Raw genomic sequence first — 16,064 nt, forward strand, 5'->3', positions numbered from 1 at the left:
ATGATCAATGTGGTGAAAACGTGGACTCTTCTGATTGCCATCAGATGTAATTCAATATCCGTTGTGTGGGGCATGGTACGAGGGCTATATATGATGATCTGTTGTAATCGATTGCTGTAAATTAATTAGCATCAGATTTTGGAGCAAAGAGAGCCAGCAATTGCCGTGAAAAATATGTGGATCATGCATGTTAATTTCTAGATGGTACGTGCACGAGTAGACGCGGCCAATCAAATCCTTAACCCCGTCGAGGACGTACGGCGTGGCCGAAATTGTGTTAATTAGCAGCTGAAAATTAAAGCGATCTCTGCACGTCATATATATATCAGTGGTGTTGTATAGAAGAGGCGATGCCCCGGCTCTCACCATTAATTGCAGCCTGCTTAATTTTGGTCGCTTCTCCTGACTGCGTGCATCGAGGACGCACGGCGATAGTGCTGCGTCCATGGTCCATGTCAAGCTGAGCACGACCAGCAGAAAGCACTGAGCACTTGCAGATGATGCTGAACCAGATAGTTCATCGTGCGATCGTGGATCAACCGGTCAAGAAAACGGCACTTTTTTTTAAAAAAAAAAACTAGAAAGGGTCGAGGCCCTCTCCCATTTCCATTACTAGAAATGTAACAGTACTTTTACACAAAAAACCAAAACGAAAAGCAAACGCATTTAGCATCTCCTCTTGCTAACCATCTAGCGCCATTCCACCAAATGACATTGCAAAGGAGGGACCTCAAGAACGGCACTACTGAAGGTAAAAAGAAGTTGTGACCGTGAAAAGATGATCCTGGCTGGAAAACAACAAATTTACAAACAAATAATAATTTATAAATAAAATTTTTATATACGTGTTGTTATTGATCTAAAATCAAAGACTATAAAATAAACTATGATAAAAAAAACTAAAAACGACTTTAAATTTAAGGTTAAAAATTTAAATTTTAACTTATAAGTATAAATGAAAAGATACGGCGGAACTGCTCGCTCAGCTCTACCTGTGCGGTGCCGTTGAAATGGATGACCCTCTAGCTAGCAAGCAGGAAGGTTTTTTCATTGCTTGCCAGAGCATTGGTGAGCATGAGAATTGAAGTAGGCGCAGGCTCTCATGGGCATGACAATGGCCGATTGCTTTAATTTTCATCAAAATGAAAGTGGTATGCTGAACTCCACTAAATATGTTAGCGATGGGTTCGTTAGGTTGTCATTAGTTCGATAGTCCTGTTGTTATACCAAACGCACTCTGTCCTCCAACATAAAAGATTCTAACGTTTTTTTTATCTATAAAGGTAAGGTATCTATGCTAGCACTTATCACATCAATTATATCATATTTAAAATTAGTTTATGTACTCCAAATTCATAATATAATTTCATTGATTTTTTTCCTAACCTGTACTTGCTTGACTTTTTTTTTGGCCTGTAACTCAAATCAGAAATTGATGTTAGAAAAGACGGTGAGTTACGTGAATTCTGTGAGTTATGTGAATTTAATATTTAATATTATTTTAAAATTAAATATACTTGATATTTAGAAAAGGTGGAGTTATGTGATACATGTGGTCACTTGTATTAAATTTGTTATAAATCTGATGATTATAGTATGTTATAAATAAGTGAGTGACATTTGTTATAAATCTGATGATTGTATTGTAGTACATTATAAATAATTCTGGTATCTCATAACATATATTATTTTGTAACAAATAATATAGCTATCATATTTTTCATGATCACACATAGGTAATTATTCATGTTACTCTCGCTAATAATCACTCATGTACTGCTTTACAAGTTAATCATGCTAAATTATATTTTATAATTGAGCACTTTGTATTTAAAAATAATAACTTAAACGCTATTCTTTTATATTGTATTATCGAACATATTAGGATACCGTAGCGTTAGCATAGACACGTTACTAGTATTAATGAGTTACTATAGTTATTTTATTCTATTCTTACTACAGTTACTAAAGTTGTGGTTAAGTTTATTATGTTTTGATAGTGGCCATCGTGAGATTGAGCACTAACAGCCTATAGGGTGGTGGCATTAGACTTGGAGCGCCTTGGCAATGGCCGGTAAGGATGTGCTGACATCAAAATGCGAGCCGATGACGTGTCACGCACGAAGGCCTGAGAGTTACTTCTTAGAACGTTCCAGTGCATGACCTAAATTCTTAGATTACACGGGCGTGCCAATCAGTTAATTTGATCTTGCAACTGCTGTTAACGCAAGAATTTGGATAATTGTTGTTGGAAATTAAACTGTGATTAAAGACCGAATCGGACAGGAAACATGACAATCGGACAGAAGACCAGGCGGAATACAACTCGGATTCAGCCGATGGAGTCTAGATCGAATAAGCAATAGGGTTCGATTGGACCTAGAATGTTACAGATAGATTCATGAATAATCAGAGTCCGTGTAATTTAATCTTATATGTTAGTTAGAGTTAGTTTAGATTTTTTTCTTTATCTCTAAGAGAGTTAGAGTCCGACCGGGACTTGTGTATTAGAGATAGAATCTACATAAGAGTTTGTTATTTCTTTTATCTATTAGGAGTTATATATCGTGTCCAACATGGACTAGCATCTACCCGAGGATATAAATATGTGTGACTAGGGTCATTGTAAATCATCCATATCATATATCAACTAAATTTCAGCGCATCGACACCCTCCTTCCCGAGGTTTCAACTCCGGCAAAACTTGGCACTTGACGCGGGGCTGCATCGTCTCATCTCCGGCGGAGGGGTAAGTCATATGTTCCACCGGGCCACGGAAATCGCATCGACTAGATTTGAGCTGTCTTGGTTTAGTCCGATTTTCTAATCTAGTTGTGCGATTGCTAGTTACCATATCAGTTTCAGCTTGAGTTACTTTTGTATCTTGAATTGATCTGGTCGACCACTTTGGCTTGAGTTACTTTTGTATCTTAAATTACCCAGAGTGGTCGACCAGATCAACCCAAGATACAAGAGTAACTCAAGCTGAAACTGATACGATAACTAGCAATCGCGTAACAAAATTAGAAGATCGGACTGAACCGAGATAGTTCTAATCTAGCCGATACGATTGCCATGACTGACGGAACGTAGAACTTACCCCTTCACCAGAGATCGAGACGATGCAGCCCCGCGTCAGATGCCAAGTTCCGCCAGTGTTGAAACCTCGGTGAAGAGGGTGGCGATGCGCCAAAGATAATTGATCTATGTATTGAGAAGTAGGTGATTTATAATGAATAAGATACATCAATCTGATATAAATTATTGATACACGCAATCTAATAGAGCGGACCGAACCGAACCGAGACAATATGAGATTGAAGATGTCAAATAGCAAATATCAAATCAACGTAAATTACCTAGAGTGGTCGACCAGATCAACCCAAGATACAAGAGTAACTCAAGCTGAAACTGATACGATAACTAGCAATCGCGCAGCCAAATTAGAAGATCAGACTGAACCGAGACAGTTCTAATCTAGCCGATACGATTACCATGTCCGATGGAACGTAGAACTTACCCTTTCACCAGAGATTAAGACGATGCAGTCCCACGTCTGGTGCCAAGTTTTGCCGATGTTGTAACCTCGGTGAAGAGGGTGGCGATGCGCCAAAGGTAATTGATCTATGTATTTAGAAGTAGGTGATTTATAATGATCCCGGGCATACATATTTATACCCTCGGATGGATGCTAGTCCGTGTTAGACACGATATACGACTCCTAATAGATAAAAAGAATAACAAACTCCTATGCGTACTCTATCTCTAATTTCTACTAGATAAATACACAAAGTCCCGATCAGACTCTAACTCTCTTAGTGATAAAACTAACCCTAATTAATAGAAAAAATTAAATTACACGGACTCTATCTATTTCTAAATCTATCTAGATGATTTTCAGGCCCAATCAGACTCCTTTTCCCATCCGAGTCAAACTTCATCGGCTGTATCTGAGTCGTATTTCAATTGCTTCATGTTCGATTGCCCTATTTCCTATCCGATTCGCTCATTAATCTCGTTTTAGTCTCCAACGGTAATTTTCTAAATTCTGCCGTTAACAGGATAGCAGCAGGGAAGCAGAGTTCATGGGTTGGAGCTCCCTTGGGCTTTGGTGTCAACTTTGGCAATGGAAGATCCAAGATGACAACTATCGTCTCAACCAGGTCAAGCAGATCTACCAAAACGTTGGACGGCATTTCATTGTCTCTCAAGAATTGTTTTAGATGTTTTAGTACTCGGTGTAAAATGTTTTGACTGGATGTAACATTTAAAACATACTAATTACAACAATTACAACATCAAGAAGCCAACACATGAAACATAATTAAAAAGAATCAACTACACCATCAAGAATAAAATTACTGCCAAGCACCAAGACAGTAACAGAGGGCACGTCATACGCGTCTTCAACGAGATGGTGAACGGCATGTGCAAGTGAAATACGAGTATTCTGTATATTAAAAGCTAGGAGAAATGGAATGCGTCCGGGAGGTTTTGCGCTGGCGTGGAGCGACCCGTTACGCGACACGTCATCGGATTGGCATTGCTGTTGTGTTCAGAGGCCCCTCGTTCTTCATGCTGTCTGCCACCCGATTGCCATCGTGTGGCCTATGATGGTCTGCTGGGATGCACAAGGATACAGGATGCGGCATGTGCAGGCAGCTACCATGCGTGTGAGCGTGCTGTATCACTTTGTCTCTCTATTCGGTGGGCCCATTAGCAACCACGTGCAGGCAGCCAACATGTGTGTGACCATGGTGTATCGCTTTGTCTCTCTGCTTGGTGGGCCAATTAGCTTTTAATTTACAGGATTTTTGTAGCCCTGCTTTATTTCGCGTGTGCTTTGCATGCCACGTGCAGCTTGCGTCCATGGCCCGCACTGCTCAGCTCATAATTTCACCGGTGGGCCCTACTCGTAGGATTGCTAGGCCATGCATACACGTGCAGTCTGCCTTTGACTATCTAGGCACGCACATGTGCACCGGTAGACATGGTTTATGTCTTTGCTCTTGTGCCATGTAGGCCTGCCAGCTTATTCTTCATTTCTTTTTCATGGGGTCAGTTCATTGGTGCATGGATGGAATCCTGTTGTCCTTTTTTTTGGGGGCTAGCTCTACGTCATGGGTGTAAGCCCGGCCTATCGTGGCCTGATGTGTTGCACAGCGCGAGTAGTCTCTGTCTTGGTTGCGCTCAGCTCGGTTGTGCTTGCCTATGTTTGTGGACATGCTCTATGAGCCATGGCTACCTGTATGGTGGGCACCACTATCATCCTTCGGTCTCTTTGGTTCATGGGACAGTGTCTATTTACTCTTTCATGTTGTTCGGCTGCCAATTATTGTATCCGGTTTTTATTTCTACCATTTGCAGTTTGGTTTGTCCTAGCTTATATCGCTGTCATGTGGCCCAATTTTACTGCTTCTACTACGTCTGAGGCTTTTTCAATGGAAGGTTGGTATCATTTCTGGTGCTAGAGAACGAGCATGCTTGTTTCATCCTAGCTTTTGGCTTCATAAGTTTTCACGGCATACTTTTTAGCTTTCCTCTTTCCTTTTCCCACGTTTTCCTCTCTTGTTCTTCGTAGCTTGCGTATAGAACTGGCGACTCCATTTTTCCTTGCCTACTCGTCTAATCTGTCCCTATCTATTTTGTCGGCATGGCGTGGTAATCTTTCTGTGTTTTTTTGGGTGTTCTTAGTCGCCCTTGTTTTTTTTTTTTGCTTTCTCTTGTTTCTTGCTTTCTCACCTGCTATATTGCTTTCCGTTTGATGCATGCTTATTCTTTCTTTTCGATTTTTCTTTGTAGGACTGGGGATTTAGGTTGATCTCCTTCGTGATATAACGATTGCTATTGTGCTATCTATGCATCGGGATTTCTCAGGTAATGTTGCCTCATTTTCCTTTACTTTTTTTACATGTTCTTGTTTTTGCCTTGTGCCTACCCTGTATTTATGCATACTGCTTTTCCTTTTTCTTCCTGCAGTCTTGCTATTTTTTGTTGCTGTTCAGTGCAGAGCACTCTCCTTGTCCTCTCTTATTTGGTGACCTGAAGCCTGACCTACATGGTATGTCTATTTGCCTTTTGCTTTGTCTTTTCTGGCTGATTCTTGCTTATGGTGCGATCATCCTTTGTTTTTGGCCCGTATTCTTTTTCCTTTTCTGTTGAAACTGTCCTATGGTGTTGCATTACTATCGTGTGCTACATTACTATCGTTTGGCAGTTACAACCCATCTTGTCGATTGCTCTGTGTAACCAACGGCTTCAATTTACTGCAACACTAGCTGTTATATAGATTTGTGTGTGCGCACGTGTTCCCTGTCGTCTGTCTTGCTTTTATATTTCTGCTGGCCACACCATATAGCTGCCTTGTTTGTTTTAGGCACTCACAGCTTTCTATTCTTCTCTTTATTGCTTCCTGCCTTGTCTTCATCCATCGATTCCTATCCGTGCGTCCTTATTCCAATCTTTCGAACGCCGCGGCCGCTATGGTTACCATTAAGGCTTCACACGTGCTGCTTCTGAATGCTGCTGCGTCTCAATGCATGCTTCCATCCCCGAGCTATTTGTGGGAATTTGATCATGATGATAGGTTGAATGTCTGGCATAGAGCTTCATGTACCGTCGTTTATAAATCCGACACAGATAGAGAGCTTTTTTTCGAGCAGTCGGTCTTTGATAGGGTCGATTATGCGCATGAAATTGTCACTAGACATGCTCTTAGGTTCCTGCAAGCAAAATACGGTTTTGTTGTGCATGATTACAACTTTAGTGCGATGGTTGCTTATAGGAGGATAGCTTGTTCTGCCATTGCAGCAGCGATGTCTGCCGCTAGCTGCATCGCTCGTATTAGATCGTCCAGCGCAGCGGTTCCATCTCATTCAGATGATGTCCTGCATATATGTAGCTCTCTTTGGTTTAGGTTCTTTGTCGAGGATAATGAGCAGCTAGGTTATTTGTCAGAGTAGATTATTGACATATTTAGTATTTATGTGTTGTTGTTTCCTTGTAGTTCAATGTTGCAGGCTATTTTAATAGGCAATGTTTGTTCCGTTGCTTATTGATTGGTTTTTCTCCATCATGTCAGTGATGTTGTTGTGTGCATTATTTGCATTTATAGGGTATCAACAATGCCTCATGTCTTTGTGGTGATAAAATATGTCGCTCATTTGATCTGTTGCGGTGTTTTCGTGCTTTTTGATAGATGTCTACTCAAAGTACTGACAGGGTGAGCAGGGTTCGTGCTAGCCGACAAAGAAGGGCTACTAATGTATTGTTTCGCCAATCTACGATGCATATAGAAAATACAGTGCCCAATGCATCCCAGCTTAGCTCTGTGTCACTATCAAAAAGACCATGTTCCCTACTAGTGCGCTCTAAATTAAATAGAAAGCACCGATGCTTAGTGCGCTCTAAATTACCTCCACCGCCCCCTACTAATATTGGTAATAAACATTTGATATAGTCTGATATGTATGTCTACCAATTTTTGCCATCTCCGGTGATCGCTGACTTGCACACGTGTCACTATGCATTTATTTAAATACAGCTCATAGTACGGAGGCTGTTGGTAATTTGTCGCGAGAAGATAAGGAGTATATTCAGTTATTGAAGGGTGCGCGGCCTCTAGATATAAATATTCTCATGTTTATTCGTACCATATGTATCTTTTGATTCCATCTGTTGTTTATGGCAGCATCATACCCAGGCCATTCATACTATGACCTACCTACATATGAGTGCTCATATTGTGGGGCTGTGTTTTGGTATCAGGAACGGGTTAAAAACATGTCTGATATATGAAAAAGAAAAATTGTCTATAATCTATGCTGTAAGAGTGGAAAAATACAATTGCCTAAAATAAAACCACCTCCTGAGCCACTTGCCACGTTACTGTCTAGTGGTGATGCTAAATCGAGAAGGTTTTTAAGACAAATCAGATCTTATAATTCGATGTTTGCTTTTACCTCCATGGGTGCATCTATTGATAAATCAATAAATACTGGCAATGCACCCTATGTTTTCAAAAAATGGTGTTGCTCATCATAAAATAGGAACGTTGCTACCATCGCGCGGGTCTGCGCCAAAGTTTGCACAGTTATATATTTTTGATCCAGAAAATGAGGTACAAAATCGATTAAATATTTTCCAGAATGACTGTGATAACATAGACAAACCCGATGCTGAGATTGTCAGTGCACTATCAGCAATGCTACAGAATAATAATACACTTGTTCAAACATTCCGATATGCAAGAGAGCGCTTGTCAACTCATAGCGATGAAAAAATAACGCTTCGGTTGTTAGGATGTAATGCCAAAGATGAAGTTCAATATAATCTTCCAACAAACAGTGAAATAGCAGGGATAATAGTTGGCGACTTCTCAGCGAAAGAATACAAGTTTGATGTTTTAGTACATGTTGAGGGTCGTGGTCTTCATAGAGTATCTTCATTACATCCATCGTATATGGCACTACAATACCCTTTATTATTTCCATATGGTGAACGAGGTTTTCATTTAGGTATCAAATATGCTATTTATGATGGAACCGGTAGAAAATATGTCACAATGCAAGAATTTTTTAGATACTATATGCACTACAGACTTAATGAACCAAACCCATTGACATGCTATGGACGATTAAGTGATCAAATCGATGTTGACATATATTCTACTATCGAGGCTAATAAGCTTCAGTTCATAATAGAGCATCAGGATGACTTACGCTCTGAGACAGTAGATGGCATTGTTGATGCAATTGATAAAGGTGTGACTGATGCAGATTCAATCGGTAAACGTGTTATACTTCCCGCTAGCTTTACTGGGGGTAGGAGATATATGGTTATGAACTATCAAGATGCGATGGCAATATGTCGTGTCTTTGGTTCGCCAGATCTTTTTGTGACATACACATGTAATTCAAAATGGCAAGAAATTGTTGAATCAATAAGATTTGAGCCTGGCCAGCAACCATTAGATAGAGCTGACATGATTGTTCATGTTTTTAATATGAAAGTCACTGATTTTATTGCTGACATTAGAGAGGGGAGAACATTTGGGAAAGTCTTAGCAGGTATGCCTATCAGGTTATGCATCTATAGTAAATAGTAGCGCTTGGTGCTCACACCCTTTCCTTTTTGCTGCGTCCAGTCCTGTACACTGTTGAATTCCAGAAGCGTGGCCTCCCACACATACATTGCCTGGTTTGGCTTGCTGCACCAACCGCTGACATCTCTGCATCTATCATTGATGAATTTATATGTGCTGAAATACCTGACTTCGATACTGATCGTCTAGGCTATGAACTCGTTAGTGAATTCATGATGCATGGTCCATGTGGATCTGATAACAAAAATTGCCCTTGTATGAAAGACAACAAATGCTCTAAACATTACCCCAAAGATTTTCAAGATGAAACTTTTGTTGATGAATCTGGTTTCACAATATACAGACGACGAAATGATGACCGACGCATAGTAAAGAATGGCATTGCGCTGGATAACATATCAGTTGTTCCATATAATCTCAAACTGCTCAAAACATATGAGGCTCACATAAATGTTGAGTGGTGTAACAAATCTAATCTAATTAAATATCTATTTAAATATGTAACAAAAGGCCAAGACAGAGCCAAGGTATATTTTGAAACAACTGGAAAAACATCTAATGCATCTCCAAATCATGATTTAGCCCCGCGTAATGAGATATTGGAATATATGGATGCTAGGTTTTTGTCTACCTATGAGGCGCTCCATTGATTGTATGAATTTGATATACACTATAGAGTGCCTCCAGTTCAACGTCTCATTCTGCATTTGCCTAGTCAAAATTATGTTAGATATGAAAAGGGTTCTGATTTGCATGTTGTCCTTAATAGCCCTGTAGCAAAGCGATCAATGTTAACTGAATGGGTTGAAACAAATAAAAAATATCCTAACGCTCGCTCGCTTACATATTGTGAATTCTCAAAAGAATGGTCGTGGGAGCCATCATCTAGAAAATGGCGTACTCGAACACCTGCTCCAAAAATTGGTAGAATATATTATGTCCATCCAGCGACCGGTGAATTGTATTACTTGCGAATGCTTTTAATGATTGTTAGAGGTGCAACAAGTTATGCTGACATACGTACATACAACGATATTGTGTACTCAACGTATAGTGAAGCATGTGAGGCAAGAGGACTTCTTGAAGGAGATAATGCTCCTCTTTGATGAAACCATTCTGTCTGCATCAGCACGACAACTTAGGCAACTCTTTGTCACCATCATTCTATTTTGTTCAGTTGGTAACATTAGTGCGCTGTTTGATAAATACTGGTTATACATGACTGATGATATTCATAAAAGATTAAAAACAGCCCTAGATAACCCACGGTGTGTTATTCCCAATGAACATCTCAAAAATCTCCTTTTACACGAGCTTGCTACTGTCTTTGGCAATAGTGGTGGTAAGATAAGAGATTTTGATTTGCCACAACCATCTTCTCTTCCACAAATACCAGGATGCAATAAATTAATTGATGAAGAATTATCAGCTGATCCATTTCTTTTATTGATGCATGCAGAATCACTAGTAACACAGCTAAACAATGAGCAATCTGACATCTTTTTGAAAATTACTTCCCGAGTGCTCAATAAACAACCTGGTTTTTTCTTTGTGTGTGACCATGGTGGAACTGGAAAAACGTTTTTATGAAATGTAATAATTGCAAAACTGAGGTCACAAAATAAAATCGTGTTAGTTGTTGCTTCATCAGGGGTAGCATCATTGTTGTTGCCAAAAGGTCGAACTGCGCACTCGCGATTTAAAATACCAATTGATATTGATGAAAATAGCATCTGCAATGTGAAACGAGGGACAATGCTTTCTGAGCTTTTAATAGAAATTTCGCTTATCATTTGGGATGAGGCTCCCATGACACATAGTCGATGTTTTGAAGCTCTAGACCGAACTATGCGAGATATACTTTCTGAAACAGAATGTTCGATCTATTGTGCCATTTGGAGGAACCCCTATTGTTTTAGGAGGTGATTTCAGGCAAATTCTACCGGTTGTACCAAAAGGATCGCGCCGTGCTATCATAAACGCATCAATAACAAATTCTGATCTATGGAATCATGTGTCCATCTTAACATTGAAAACAAATATGAGATTGCTTGATAACACACTCCCACTACATCAAAGAAATGAACTGCATGATTTTAGCCAATGGGTTTTATCTGTAGGCGATGGTACTCTACCAATGGACATAAATCTGGTGAAACCTATCCATCTTGGGTCACTATCCCTGATGACTTGCTAATAATGACCAAGGGCGACAAAATTGCTGCTATTGTTAAAGAGATCTATCCTGGTTTTATTGAATCATATAATAACCCAGATTACCTTGCATCTCGTGCAATTGTTTGTCCTAACAATTCGATGGTTGATGAGATGTTAGTCTAATACCTGGAGACCCCAAGATATACCTAAGCTGTGATTCAATATCCAAATCATCTGAACAGATCCCAGATTTTGACTTGCTATACCCTACTGAATTTCTAAACTCAATCAATGCCACCAATTTTCCAACTCACAAGCTTATTTTAAAACAAGGAGTTGTTGTTATGTTCCTACGGAATTTAAACCAATCGATTGGTCTATGCAATGGAACAAGGCTATTAGTCTGTGTTCTAGGTGAAAGAATATTGCAATGCACCATATTAACTGGATCAAATATTGGTGAAACAGTTTATATACCAAGGATCACATTACACACAACAAAATTAAAATGGCCCTTTACACTTCAGAGAAAACAATTTCCTATTCGAGTATGCTATTCAATGACAATTAACAAGAGCCAAGGACAAACCCTAAAAAATATAGGTGTTTATCTTAGAAAACCAGTGTTTACTCATGGACAACTATACGTGGCAGTATCAAGAGCAACAAGCAGGGATGGCCTAAAAATATTGATTGAAAACGATGATGGCACTTGTGGAAACCAAACCAAAAATGTAGTGTATACTGAAGTGTTGTCCGCTACAAGGGGACCGGTGCTTGCCTTGCCTCTCATATTTTACATGTCTTGCATTCCTAGCTATTGTCTAGAAGAACATGGCAATAAATTTGTTTCCATCTTGCAGGCGGTGTCGTCCCAACCGTAGCAGCCTATCCCAACTAACAACAACAAAAATATATATGTATATGTACATATACATTATAATACTATGGGCTATATAAATTACACATTTGTACATTATGTTATGCGTTTGTGCCAGTGACTTCATTTGTGCTACAAAGTATCGCTCTCCTCTTGCCTATGTGTGCCATTGCTAATATTATATTGTTTTATATAATAACTCTCTATTTTTTGGTTTAAGGTAAAGAATGGGTCACATACTCATTTCACATATTGTGCCCGGAGATTCAAGTTCAAAGCTATGCGCACGTGTTTCAAGGCTATGGCACTTTTGTGATCTTGCTGATGAGACAAAGCTCCTACACACTGACCTTGTCTTGCTTGATGAAGAGGTAATCCTAGCTTACATGTCTTTAATGTGCATGCATCTGCTTATCCTGCTAATACGTACATTTAACTATTTTTGTATGCACATAACTCATATGCAGGGATATAGTATTCATGTTCAGATATACCCACCAGCAACTGATCTGCTTAATCCTCTCTTGCAAGAAGGGAAAGTGTATTACATTGATTCATATGCTGTCAAGCGAGCGACCAGTTGCAAATGAATTGATGATACAATTCTCTAAATGGACAGAACTGCAGGAACGCATTGATGTTCCAGACAGGTTTCCTGGGATCACTTTCTCATTGACACCATTTGAGGAGATACCTTCTCTTATTGATAAAACTCAGTTTTATGTGGGTATGTCAAATTATCCCTAATCTTTCCTTGATATTTATGTTCATTGCTCACTGCATTATATAGTGAAGCTATGCATATCCTATGCAGACATCGTGGGAGTCATCACTGAGTTTGGACCTCCAACTCTTGTTCGCCCTAAATCAAGAAACACCGATAGTCTGAAAAGAACACTCCAGCTCTGTGATGCTAAGTCAGTTCCCTGTTCTATGGGTCTTTTTCTTTTAAGGCAATAATATTTATTATCAATTTGCACCTAGCTCTAATGATCTCAACAAATTTGCTCTGTTCACTAACATATTTGGCTATTGTAATGATGATAACATTGCCACATTTGCCACTAATATCCACAAAGCAACTCAACTATACATATCACACTATGGGGAGAAAGAGCGACTGCTTTTGATGATGAGAAAGTATATGCTGATGGGCAGACACAGCCACAGGTTATCGTCTTTGTTGGAACACTTGTCAAAGACTATAGGGATATGGGTGAGACCTTATATAGGCATCCAAATAGATTTAAATTGCCATCATCTATACAGTGCAAGACTAACAATGCTACTGACTATTTACAGGCCTAACATTAACCGGTAGCTCACCATGCAAATGGTACATAAATCTAGACATGCCAGAGGCAATTGAGCTAAAAGAAAGATAATACCAAGTATTTATGCATACACCAAATATCATCCATGTGTACTTATATGTGTACAATAATATGTCATTTGTTTAGTTTTACCACCTCATTTTGGCCAATCAAATCCGTCGAGACATCAGCACCAACGCATGTATTCAGCCCACCTGAGGAGAAAACGGTTAAAGAGCTGACCACTATGAATCCACACAAGCATAAGGTATATAGTCTCTTTACATTATCTTCCTTAAAAGAACAGCCATATGTTGTTGTATTAATCCCAGTTACATGTATAACTTGTTTGCAGCACCTACGCTTCATAGTGCGTGTTACTATTAGAAAAATTTGCGGCGAATCAAGGTGGTGGTATCATGCATGTGGGAAGTGCTACAAAGGTGCAAGAGCATATGGGTCATCATACAGGTGCACAGACAGTGATTGTGGCCACATAGGAACTTCATCTACCAAGTGAGTTTTATAATACAATACTCTCAAGATTTATATATCATGTTTGCCTGCATCATGCTCTAATAACTTTCCCCTTAAAAAATAAAAGGTATAAAGTTGTTGTCGTCGCTGGAGATGACACTAAGGATGCTCCGTTTGTCTTATTTGGAAGAACTGCACAACGTTTGATTCGCAAACCTGTTGAGGTTCTATTAGAGCAAAACCCACATGACAAGGACTTTATCCCAGATGAGATAACATCACTTCTTGAACAAGACTTTGTGTGGAATGTTAGCTTCTCAGAGAACAGTTCAATGAGGATTTCAAGGGACATGGAAACATTTCAGGTCAACACTATCGTATCATCTGGCAACATCAACCAACCACCACTGCTAATGGCACCGCCTAGCTCGCAAGCTTCTTCTGAGCTTGTTGTAGCCAGTCCTACTAGCTCTACGTACACATCACCAAAATCAAGTGATAGCACCCTTGGCTCCCCCACCTCAAGCAAAGGAAAGAGTATTCTCTCAATGTATGAAAGTCCATCAGGACAACCCAAGTACATTGGTGCATGTGGAAAAGATGAAACACCAACAAGCAAACCTTCATATGAGAGAGGATCAAAGAAGAGGTTTGTATTATCAGTGCAACCCACACCACAACAGCCTGCTCAGGTAAGCATATATATATATATATATATATATATATATAATATGGAACCACCAATATGCCTATATCTATTTACCAATATAATCTAATTTTTTGTGAAACCTTGCAAGGCACCCAGCAAGACAAGCCCCCAACACAAAGATTCAGGGGATACATCTCTTATTGTGCCTACAACATTACAAACTAAAAACACGGTAAAAATAGCACTCACTCCACCAATGAAGCACAAATAAAACCATTCAATGCTCATCTTGCTTGTAACTGCTGCAGATCCCAACCACCTATGATGAAAGTCCACCTGTCAACCCATCGGTCCCTATCAAGGCATTAGCTAAAAAGAGGTAAATTTCATAGACCTGCTTACATTTCTTATAGTAATTATGCCACTCATATCATCCCTATTTCCATCAAATAGTTAAATAGAGGCAGAGCCAGCAGCTTAGCTTCAGCTACAAAGAAACTCTTCAAGGAAGATAACCAGCAGGAAGAACATGGCAGGTACTCTTTTCTTATACTCATTATGTGCTTCATATTCACTTCAACAAATGCAATATTACATCACATGGATATATGACTTAAGACAATTTTCTCCCGTAACAGTGAATGAAGGCAACAACTCCCCTGAAAGTAGTCATTTTGGTTTCATCTGTACATAGCAGAAGGCCACCTGCAGAAAAAATGATGTACGCACATTAGCTAGGCTTTTGTTCAAGACATAGCGTTCTTGATTATCAATGTACATAACTAAGACTCCTGCCTTATCTACTATCCACCTATCAGTTTGTCATCGGCCTACACAGAAGGATGGGCTAGACAAATCCGTTGGCCTTTTGTTCAAGACATAGAGTTCTTGATGATCATTGTACATAGCTAAGACCTCTACTCTCTGTGTTACTTGCCAGTCAATGTGTAAACCAGCTATAGACAAAGATTATCTAGCCAATACATCGGCTGGCCTTTTATTCAGGGCATAATGTTCTGACTATTGTTCTATGCATGTTGTTTATCACTATATACAATGCGCATCACATAGCTCCTATATAGAGATTCGCCACCGTTATTTCCATTGAACATGGCTGTCACTTCTATTAAAAAACAATCTTGCAACACCATGAAACATATCCATGTATAGTTAATGTGCTAATCTCTATATGCATGGTAATGATCATATGCGTCCTCTATGGTAAACCTCTGAAATACATCTTTATGCTCTTCTTGGATAACCACGGCTGCGCGCGAAGCGCGCGTCCACTCTAGTTTGGTTTATCGATCCGATAATTGCATGTTCGATCTGGTTTTGACTGTGTGAGAGAGGTGTCATTTCTTATAATAAGAAAAATAATCCAGTATTAAATATCCTAAACTATGAATTAGATAAAATATCTGTCTAAATTCACTGTAATAATAGTATACGTCTAGTTTAGTACTAAGTTTTTTTTCTATTTTA

General features: G+C 39.3%; 1 pseudogene; it reads left to right on the forward strand.

The window, feature by feature from the left end:
* The first annotated feature begins 5,735 nt into the window (after window positions 1-5,735).
* LOC102709749 lies at window positions 5,736-15,664 on the forward strand (annotated as a pseudogene).
* Window positions 15,665-16,064: the final 400 nt, after the last annotated feature.

This window comes from Oryza brachyantha, chromosome 6, assembly GCF_000231095.2.
Source record: "Oryza brachyantha chromosome 6, ObraRS2, whole genome shotgun sequence".
NCBI lineage: Eukaryota > Viridiplantae > Streptophyta > Magnoliopsida > Poales > Poaceae > Oryza > Oryza brachyantha.